Source organism: Mixophyes fleayi, chromosome 1 (genome assembly GCF_038048845.1).
Source record: "Mixophyes fleayi isolate aMixFle1 chromosome 1, aMixFle1.hap1, whole genome shotgun sequence".
Classification (NCBI taxonomy): domain Eukaryota; kingdom Metazoa; phylum Chordata; class Amphibia; order Anura; family Limnodynastidae; genus Mixophyes; species Mixophyes fleayi.
In genome coordinates, this window is record NC_134402.1 from 86,553,456 (window position 1) to 86,565,673 (window position 12,218).

Here is a 12,218-nt window from a genome sequence, read left to right on the forward strand (position 1 = left end):
AGTACAAATAAACAAATGAAGAAAAAAATTAAATCATAGAAATATTTTATTTAACAAGATTTTATTAAATTTGTCACTCTTCAAAGTAGATACTTTTTGCAGATATAACCACAATGCACATCAAATATTGGTCAGCAAATTCTTTCCAAAACTGTTGCAGAAGTTCCAAAAAATGTGTTGTACTTGTACTTGTAGGTTGATTTTCTTTTCTACGATCAACTGTGGCTAAATTAGCCGACATACTCCCAATATTATTAAAATTCTGAAAGACTAGTCCCTTCATATTTGTCATATTTGTCATTTAAAAATAAAAGTTATAATAAAAGCATATATTTACTGCTTTATAAAAAAAGACTATATGTATATATATATATATATTCACTGTTCCAGTGTTTGTATAATCTGTATAATCAAGATGGGTCTGATAGGCATCACTTGCTGCTTCTGTCACTTTGAACACTTAGGTTTTAGCATGCTTGTGTGAACTGTTTAGTTCAATAGTATGTTGTTTTTAGTTTTATTAATCATATCAATTGCAACCTCAGACTGAGGATAAAAACTATCAGGATGGACTTAAGTTTATCCACATTACTCTTAAATAAATCCAGGTGAGCAAGACATATTCATCTGAACATTATATTAGATTACAAAATGGTGGGTGTGCTGTTTCTTGGCCAATTTACCACTCCCACAACGATAACGGGAAGTCTGGATCATCTTAAACCCTTTTCACATCACAACAGCATAGAAGGGGTTAAATCAGGGAGGCTCTCTTTTTCAACCAGTTTAAACAGTTAGTGTTCTCCCTCGGAGTATACCACCCTCCTGAAAACTGGACCTCCAGGCGGGGGTGGGGGGGGGGGAACACCATGGATGAATTTTTAACAACTATCTAATTTGGGGTTTTCATCCATGGAATAAATGGACAGCATAGGAAGACTCTACAAGAGGACTCAGAGGTGTTTGAGATACTTCTGAGCCTGTTGTTGGAGTTCTGTTTTCTACCGACCCAGAAGGGTGACTCTGTCACAAATCTGCGATCTAGTTGCAACTAGATCGGAACCTATTTCCTGGTTTAATCTCTGCTCCAATGGGAGCTGCTCATGGATCTGTTCACCTGGTATGCCTTGTGAAGTAGGGTTAGTGGGGTGCAGGTCCCAACCAACTCCTCATGCTGCTGTACCATAGTTGGATCACCATAGAGACTGCATCAGCACCACTGCTGCAACTACAGCTTGGCTCAAAGTACAATTTCTACAGCTTGTTTGTACAGAATCTCTCATAGACTGTAATAGTGCCTCATGTATAGTACATCCTAACAGTGTAATATATAGGAGAAGACAGCTTGACCAGGCACTTTGGTACCCCCAGTGTACTGGTGTACCTTTCATGACCACTAAAACTCTTCAACTTCGCCTGAGAATGGTTTAATACAACTTTGCCCACTTAAAGAATGTACTATTAAGGGAAATGGACACTGTGATGCTTTTGGGTAATGTTTTAAGCTTGGTGGTCACTTAGGTGTTGTTTAAATTGTTATTAGCTATTATTGGCTATTGTTTACATTTGTCTTACTGCCTTCTATATTACTGCGTTCTGATACAGTTGTATCATCTCTTTTTATCTGTGTGATCCTGCACCCCTTGAAACCAGGGATAGCCAGTGCTTCTCACCCTAACACTCTTCTATCCTGACAGAAGGCTTCAAATTCACACCATTCATAATTTACTACAATTCAATAATATTTGTTAAATTTTGATCTAACACCAGAATTTACAGAAGAAACTGAATATCTACCATTGTTACCACACATTTTAAGACACAAAATGTTGTTGTATATTCGGACAAATCTTGAGAATATCTTTTCACACTTTGGGTTTTTCTTTATAACTTCTGCAATAGAATCTAGCATTCTGTTTTCTAATTAGTGTTAGCTGAATGTATAAAACGAGTTTTCTGTAAAATATCTTGCTAGCTGAATCCATTAAACTGAGTATTCTGCCCTATAGCTTTTACTCACGAAAAAATGATCTCTATTTTAAATGCAAAGTGAATTTAAACTGAGGACAATAAAAAGTGATGGAAAACAGACTAGAAAAGTTTAAAATGGAGTTTGCCTAATATACCGTTAATAATTGAATGCTTAAAGACAAAATAACATCTGTACAGTACTCAGTGGTAGAACAATAAAGCTGTGATTTCCCTAAAAATAAGGTGTTATTTTTTTTTTTGTGAAAGTTTTAAAGTAGCAGAAAGCTAAAAAACAGATAAGGCACTGCAAAAAAAATTATACGGTCAAGGTACATGTGACACAGGTGACACAAACTGGAGCGACATAATAGACTGTCTGAGGGAGATGTTCCAAGCCAGTCCAATGATCTGTTGCGACAAAGAGTCGCAAAAGGGCTGGTGGAATGTACCTAAGACGTGAAACTATTGGCAGGTTGCAATTATATTGGGGTGGGGGTGGGGTGTGTAGAAGGTGATTGCGCCAGATTTGGGAAGGGTGAGTGACTGAGGTAGGATAAGGAGTGGGTACAGAACTTCGGGCTGTGGTGTTAAGTGGTGCGAATACCAAGCATCCCAAATTTTGTGAAAGGATTCCACTTTGTTGTTTTGGAGATTGGCGATGTATTTCATTCAGGATACAATTATTTTTTTTGCTTTTTTAAAATAAACCCATTGATTATTTTGAAGACTACACAAATATTTCTTCATTTTTCCTTTGGTCTTTCAATCATGCTGCTATTCAATTGCAGTTTGATAAGTGTAATTTTATTAGTATGGCAGCCACAGTCACATGAGATATTTTGTAGTAAGCAGATGGTATTTGGAAAGCTCATAGCAAAACGTCCACCCCCTCCTTTCTCTTCCATCACATGACTAGAAGAGCCATCATCAAGAGCTTGTTGACTGACAGGCTCAGGTTTAAAGATCAGGTAAAACTGTCCTGGAAACAAACCATGGCAGCCATATAACTGTCCATGACAAGCATTTTTTTTACAATGGGAATTATAGGATTGATTATATGTTAAAGAGTAAAAAACAATTGCTGTTTAAAAAAATAAAAATAATACATCTATGAGGGACTGTATCTTTAAATGTCATTCTTTGATTTATTGAGACAAGCAGGTGCATCTGTTTATTTTATTATTCTAATGAGCAATTATTAAGCAGAAAAAATATTCTTTGCTCTTCATACAGAACATGACCAAATATCTCAACTACCACTTTTCTATGCTAATAAGAGCGAATGCAAAAAAAAAACTTGTATTAATAATTGTATGCATTACACTAAAAATATGTAAATAGGTGAGTATCAAACTGAGACAGAACACAACACTAAATTGAAGAGAAACATTTCTACATGTTTCGATGGCAGTGTGAATGCCGTATAAAATGATACATTCTAAAATATCACACCACAGGGAGTCATGAAAACTGAATAAAAAGAATGTATCCACTTTAAGTGCTAGTTACTGATTTGTGTTTCGATTTATTTTTCTAATGCCCACTTTCCAGAAAATCCATGAAGGTACATTAGCATTTCCATGTATAGATTATATTACTTATGTTTTATTATTTTAAATAATCTTTATTATAAAAAAAAGTTTTTTAAAAAGAATGTAAAAACGTGAATAGAGGGGAAAAGCATAAACATGATTAGCACATGCAATATGGAGGAAATATGTTATAGCTTTTTCACTTTTCAAGCAATTAAATATTTTGGTCTATTTATTGGTTAGTGAATAGTATTATAAAGGAGTTAATAAGAGTGTATTGGGAGTTCCACTCAGATGGAACAGATAATATACTTGGTTAAATATCTGGCTCAAAATAAAGAGTCAAAATAGTAATAAGTACTAATAAATAAATAATTATTAAGTTATGTAATGAAAATAAAATATTTTACTGCTAGTGTCCTGTAACCAGTATTACAAAAATAAAAAATTAATTTAATAGTATTTACTCTTCTTGACTGATTTGTAATCACTTTGTATAGTGGTCCACTTTACCTATACTATAGCCTTGCTGCTGATCTTGTGATTCAGCCTGAGTGCCAAATTACAAAATATGCTTCCCACTATGTGGCACATGTAGGGGGCAAAAGTTGTAATTTAGGCGAGTAAATAGATTATCTGCTGACCGGATCTACAGACATTGTTTTTCACCTAATATGTTTCAGAAGTATTGTGCTTGTTTTATGGGCAAATTTACAGTCCACTTGGAGAGGTTGGTCTCACTTGATGATTTGTCTTGCTCCTTCCACTGAAATAGCCTAAATCTGCATATATCACTTCATTGGCTCCCTATCCATTTCAGAATTCAGTTCAAGCTCCTTACCCTCACTTACAAAGCCCTTACCAACACTTTTCCCCTGTACATCTCTGACCTTGTCTCAAGGTACATGAAAAATGCAGAGATGAGCAGTGCAACCTTCTGATCTAGATAAAATACTTTGACGAGGCAAACTAAAAAAAATATTGGAAACACAGAGAGACCAATGCTGTAGACTTAGCAAGTCAAAAAAGGGCACTTGCCAATAAAGTGAGACCAGTTAGCAAAAAAAAAAAGAAAAAACCCACATATATGAAATGTGCACCTCATTGGTCATGTGTAAATCATGTCACATACGCTACTTCTAATCATGTGATTGTAACAATGTCAATGTATAAGAAAATATATCATATGACAATAATGTTTATTATCATCATCATTTTCTACTTGTAAGTGTTAAAATCTTCTCTGCTAAATATATTTATCAGGGATTTTAATATCAATTTCTTGATTATAAGTATTTACAAATTGAAGTTGGTTTATGAATAATTTCATGCATCTTATCAAAATAAATATAGTTAAAACAATCCTCATACAACATGTAACTTCAGTGTGTATTGTGAAATACATAATTGCTGATAGACCTGTTCCAATAAATAGCACTTTTTTGTAAATATTTGTACGCCCTTTTGTATGCCCATTCAGAATGGACATATTATTTATGTACACTTTGTCATTGTAAAAAATAGGGACATTTCCAGGAAATAAAACATCCAGGGATAAAGCTTTACAACTAGAGACTGTCCTGGAAATTAGGAACAGCTGTTAACTTTGGATTAGTTTCAATTTTCTGTAGATGTGCAAATTGATTTGTCAAAAGTTGAAATTTGTATGGATTTTTTACATTTAGATAGACAATCAATTTTACACATCAGATCTGATTTGAGTGAGTCCAGCTGAAATAAAATGTGTGCTGTAGTATAAGTATAAGTTGCCAGTCTCCTACTTTTTCTTTACAGTGACTTCTGACTATCCTGAACTGCTCTGACATAGTGGACATTTTAGTAAATACCCCCTCTATAACATCCTTTAATAACAAATAAGTTTCATTATTACACATTTGTTTAGAAAATACATACACACACAAGTTTTCAACAATAAACGTTTATAAACATACACACAAATAAAGAAAATTATCATTTTAAACACAGATTATACATATTTTTTATTATTATTTCTAAATAATTTGAAATGTTTTTTTTTGTTTTCCTCTATTGTTTCTATTATAATGTGCAGAAGGGTGTTACCTCTGCACCTACAAAAAATGACAATTAGAATGCAACATTTTAACATCACAATATTATTACATGTGAGAAAAATATCTTTGCTCTATGAGTGGAAATTGGTCCCACACTTTTCTAGCTTTGCAGAGTTCAGAGGTGGTACATTAAAAAAAAGTATCTAAAAGATTCATCTTAATGTGAACACAATACTAGCCAGAGGATTGCATTTTGGTGGGCCTTGCAGATGTCTTGTGGAGGGCAAACACTTATTGGACCATAAAGTCACACACCTGTATAATAGCTAACGTTTCCTGCCTCCTCAGTCTGGGACTCCTGTCGTTCCTCCAGGGGCTCTTCCATGGATCCAGGGCCTCCTCCCTTGCCTCCTGTTGGTGATGGTGGTATTCTGTTTTGAAGAATAATGACACATTAATTTTTGTATTAAATATTATCTATCCTTCCTAGATAGATACGTACATAGATATAGGGGTAAATGTATCAAGCTGAGAGTTTCCCGGCGGGTTTGAAAAACCAATCATATTCTAGCTATCATTTATTTAGTACATTCTACAAAATGATAGCTAGAATCTGATTGGTTGCTATAGGCAACATCTCCACTTTTCAAACCCGCCGGAAAACTCTCAGCTTGATACATTTACCCCCATAATGTGAGATTGTTTTTTTCATTACTAAACACCACACACATGGGGCGTTACTCCACCTTTTCCCAAATCCAAATACCTCTACACCACTTGCATACGGACTTGACCTAGGAGGTTTAATAAAAATTAGTTATCCTAAAGTGTTTATCGACTCTCATGTACACAGACCAACTAGTCTATGTAGATCAGAAGGTAAAGACAATACATTTTCACATATGATTTGTAGGCAATAATCTTGGCATCCCTTTGAAGGCCATTTAGCTTGGCATTTACACTGATTGGTTATCTATTAATTACATGCACCTCTACTCAAAGAATCTGCCTCCTTGACCACAACATGTTGAAATGAGGACTTATCTCTGAGGTTTGGAGACATTAATTCTCTTATCAATGTTTCTAAATAATCACTAGTACAAGTCAGTGCGGCCTGTGATAGCTTTGCATAAGAACATTCCGAGAAGCATAAAGAACATAAACATATTCATCTGTTGCAAAACCTAATAAATAAAACACAAAATCATATAAGTACATTAAGGTCTGCTGGACTCCATTTTGTAACCCAGATTATTTATTCAAACAATTCTATCTCAATCCATACTCTGATACCACAGGGATCACCTAATTTGATTGCCTACTATGTCACCAAAATTCTCATAGAATGCTGGATATTCAGGCCTATTATCTGTGATCTGAATGTTAATTCTTCTTCTTTGCTTACATGAGGTACTGAGTAGTATAGGAAGGCATCTCCCAATTATGTAAATGATCAATACGACAAGACCTATTAATATATACTGTACCATACCTGACATCCATTGGGATACACATGCACCTAGCCAAGAAAATGGATCCCATGTCTGTTTGATAAACTCTATTGCTTCTTTCTTTTTGCTATTGTTTTTATAAATTCCCTTCAACCACACCATGTTTATGTGAAATAAAAGTACAACACTCTTGTCCTATTCATTTATCTGCTAATAACACCAATGAAGAGCTTCTCTGTGCTGTATTGACACTTTCCTTATCTGAGCCAATTCTTAATTTATGATGGAAAGTGACACTTTAGTTTCAATTATAACCTTATCTAAAACTTCTGAATATTGGTGCAGTCTATCTGACAGTATCCCAACCCCCTATTTTAGGAAAGAGTGAATACCAGAACTGTTCATTTTTATTTTTGTCATCTACCCCTCTTTTTTGCAAGTAAGATTCTTCTGCCAAACTATATCTTATCACTATTGCAGGGATAATCTGGCTGAGGAAACAAGTCCCAATAGGCCCAGCAGGTAACCATGAGTAAGTCCTTTTTTCACATTTAAAATACAGCTCCTGGAGTAACACAAAGGAGATCCAATAACTTATGGCCTGGGCTATTTTGTACCATTTAAAATATTCCATTTTGTAGGAGGAGTTACACTTAGGTTCTGGGCATATCCTAGTAACATTAAGTATAATGTCATTCTGGGTATCAATTCTTTTTGATAGGATTACTGACACATTAGCATAGTTATCTAATCAGAAATTTATACATCCTTATTACTTAAAGTGAAAATAAATGATCTCCTTTCTGGGGTTTTGTGATAAATGTTCTTACTCACTGGACTCTGAACTGACATACAGATATCAGGTTTACCATACACACCTGCCAATCGTAAATACTGACACTGTGGGAGATTTGTGGCTGAAGTATTTTTAAATTGAAGGCAGGTTCTGTTACTTGTATCTCAATGCTCTGCTATTTCAGATCAAGGAACTGTACTGAATATAAAGGTGTTTATCCTCCTTTGGGAGGAATATACAGTATGAACACACCCAAAATGAGTTTCATTGGTTGCCTTGGCAGCGATTGTGTGTGTCTGTAACAGCCAATATTCTCCCAACTTTAAATTTGGATTTGTCAAATTACTCCCATTACAAGAGTCAGGAAACATACAATATACATCCAAAATAAAGAAGATTCCTCCAACAAAGATGGATGTGGCTGCTAAGAATGTCCAAAGTTCTTTTATCTGATTGGGTCCCAACAAAATCATTTTCAAGTTCATTGTTTTGCTTTTCTTCACAGCTGGGACCTTGTTTTGGTTCCCCCAGAGCTACATGGTGCTGACTGTTGCAGCTCCAGGCTGGGGTTTATTATGCCCGTCTATGTTGGTGTACCCGGAGTTGTTGTTGCAAATGACTGGGGAAAAGTATCTGAAAGGATGTTTTATTTTTCTAGCAGCGTATAGGGATCAGTTATCACTCTGACTTGTCTTCACCTTGACTGAAGTTAAAGATGTCAGGAGAACCTGGTGACGACCTTCCCAAACAGTCCTCCTTTCCTACGCACACCTTTATCATCAAACGGTCACCTGGATTTTTTTTCATGACATTTGTCAATATCAGGCGGATGAGTAGAAAGCAATGTATCATGGATCTGCCTTATTTGTCTGCTCATATAAGTCCAGTTTCTTTTATAATTTTAGTCAATTTAGTCTTTATAGTCTGGTTATAATTTTCAACCTTTCCACTCACGGTATGGGAGGTGTAACTGTTGATTTATCCCCAGAAGCACATTCCAAGAAGCAAGAAACATGAAGTACATAAACATGTTCATCTATTGCAAAACCTAATTCATAAAAAAACAGCTTCATATAAGTACATTAATTCCTGTTGGACTTCTATCAATACTGTTGGATTGATTATACAAACAATTCTATCTCACCTGCACAATACATGTAAAGTGTGAATAGTTTGATTATTTTTAATGTACAACATCTATATTTGCTCCCCCCAAAAATAATATACGCCTGGTTCAAAGTATCAGAATGTAGTTTATTCCAATTGCCCCTGAAAATTATACCTTAAATTTACCTTTTTTCATTCAAATAAATACTACAGAAGTCGTGGTTGAAATGCTTTTAATATAATCAATATACTCAATAGGAACTTATTTGGCTTAAAAACTAGGTATCCAAATATTAATATTTTTTTATTATACATATGAAGCACAAAAACAAAAGCATTGCTAATTTAAACAAAAGCTGAAAAATGTATAGCAAAGAAATTGGCAGGTATTATTTGATAAGCGATATTGGCACAATAAGTTCAGAAAGACATGGTGGAAAAACTTGGAATGTTCTCTTGTCATGAAGAAAGAAAAACAGCTTCCAGACTTATCAAACTTTAGTCCAAATATGGGTTGTTACAGTATAATTATATTCTGTTATAATAGCTTAACTGTTGGCCACTAACTTGTATAGTGTCCTACATTTCACTTCTTATAATGGAAGGACAAAATAGGCTTCTGCTCCTGCAGTCTGAGGTATCTCAGGTATGAGGTAAATGCATGAAATATCTGCCATTCAAATTGCTTGTATATGTCATAAATTATAATCATGATATTATTGCTGCTTGCAATCTGCGTCATTAAGATGACATGACAAACCAATGCAGCAAATTTGCAAATGAAGCGTAAACATAGTGGGGGAAAACCAACTGTGTAACTTGGCAGATTATTAACATATTCTGTAATAGTCTGCATTCTCATAAATTATATATCTATGGTAATGTTTATATTGTGACCATGAACTAGCATAAATGTACAATTAATAAATTAAAGGCTTAGTCACTTCCAAATTCATAATGTATTTCATAACTGCAGATTAAACAATTTTATATATAATGCAGTGGGGACAACAGTCTTAGTATAACACATACAACAATGAATTAAAGCATTCTTGGATAACCATCAAAGCAATAAAATAAAAACTGTTATGTAACACATAAACAAACATAACTGCTGCAATTACAATGCCTTTCACAGAACACAAGCTGTTTTTATTATCATCTCACACAGACCATAAAAGCACATGAAATCAAAATATATTTTGCATGCATTTATATCCTGCGTTTATGACCATTTCATACAATGCAGCTGTTTCTGATAGCAGAATTCCAACTTTGTGAAAGTGGGATTGCAGTCAACATATACCACTCTCAAAAGAGAGACATGTATCCATTATAGTATCATCATCCTCATCACCATTTATTTATATAGCGCCACTGATTCCGCAGCGCTGTACAGAGAACTCTTTCACATCAGTCCCTGCCCCATTGGAGCTTACAGTCTAAATAACCTAACATACACACACAGATGACAGAGAGACTAGGGTCAATTATGATAGCAGTCAATTAACCTATTAGTATGCTTTTTGGAGTGTGGGAGGAAACCGGAGCACCCGGAGGAAACCCACGCAAACACGGGGAGAACATACAAACTCCACACAGATAAGGCCATGGCCGGGAATTGAACTCATGACCCCATAGCGCTGTGAGGCAGAAGTGCTAACCACTTAGCCACCGTGACAACTGGATGGCAAAGTTGTAGTATTGTTCAACCCTCACTTGCAAGTTGGTGTGTAGGGTGGGGGGATTTGTAGCTTGTATATGTATGTATCATCCCTATGCTAAGAAGCATGGACCTGGTTTTCACTATAGCAGAAGAACCACATGCTCATGGTCTCCCTGCTACAGTGGAAATCAGACCAGGATCTCTAGTTCTTGGATTGGTGGAGGATTAGGGGGATATACTGCTAATTTTATTTATTAATTTATTACTGCAACATTTATCATTTCATTTGCTGGGCATTTTCATTTTAACACTTGAGCAAACATTTTTTTTATCTTACTCATCTCACCGGTTTTGAAGCAATCTTGATGGTCTGAAACCTGTGAATATAGTTTTCATGATTCATCCAGTGATTTAGAACTCTTTCATAGGTTCACATTGTTCTATATTTACCACTACAAAACAGAAAGGGTCATTTACAAAAGTGCCAGTTTATGATGTCATGTGCCTATTTTTACATTCATTTAATGCATACTTGCCAACTTTTGCAGAAGATCCTGGAAGGCAGGTAAAGTGTGAATGTGGAGGGGGTGTAGCGCTGATAATCGCATCATTTTCGTTGGCTCGCCCCTGCTTGAGGCCCCATCACTAGGATGTGGGTGTCATGGATCTGATTGAATTGAAGTCTACTTGCTGGTGTTGACGCTGCTAAGCTAAGAGGTGGGGAGTCTAACGCGCCTCTGGCTTCGCCAAAGACCCCCTATAGAGGTTTGGCGTTTTCTGCAGGAGATGTGCATGTAACGGCCCTCCAAGTTAGCCACCAGTGAAGCAGCAGGTGAACAGATGTAGTCATGCAACTCGAGGTCAAACCGTGCGGAGTCAGAAAGCCAAGGGTCAAACCAGGAGATCTAAGCAAACCAAACTACAATCCAAGAGCAGGGTCAGGTAAAGCCGAGTCAGTAGCCAGGAGGTCAAACAGAATGCAGGGGAACAGGCAGGAGTCCTGGAGTATAAGTGAACCTTGATACTCTGGCACCCTAATGGTGCCAGAGCCTCCTTAAAATAGTGTGTGATAGTCCTTGATTGGTGGCAGTGGAAACAGTTGACCACCGACAGGAGGAGGAGCAAAGCATCCCGTTGCAATGGAGACAAGAGTAATTTGCGCATGTGTCAACAGACGCTGGGCCCGGAGAAGAAGTGTCCCATTGCTAGAAAACATAACGCAATTGCACAGTAGAGGAAGGTGGCTGTCCCAGGCACCTAATAGATGTGTGGGGACGGTGCCTGACAGTGGGCAGGATGTGAGAGAATGGCCTGCTCTCCTAGGAGTCCACAGACCTACCAAGAATTCAGGAGTCTCCCTGACATTTGGAAAGTGTGAGTAAGTATGATTTGACACATGAACTAGGTAGATTAGAGAAAAAAAGTATGTTATTATATTTTAGCGTATTTTAAAATAATGCAAATCCAAATAATTCTGAGTAATCCCAGAGACCTGGGCGAAATTGGTGTTTATAATTGGCATTGGTGTTGGATTTCCTATAACCTCTCTTATTTAGAACAGTGCCTCCTCCCAAATCTTGACACATGGCTTCTCTTCTGTGTAATGTCTGGAACCACAAACACCAAGGGGAGAATTGGGGGACCCCTTCCCCACCACTATAA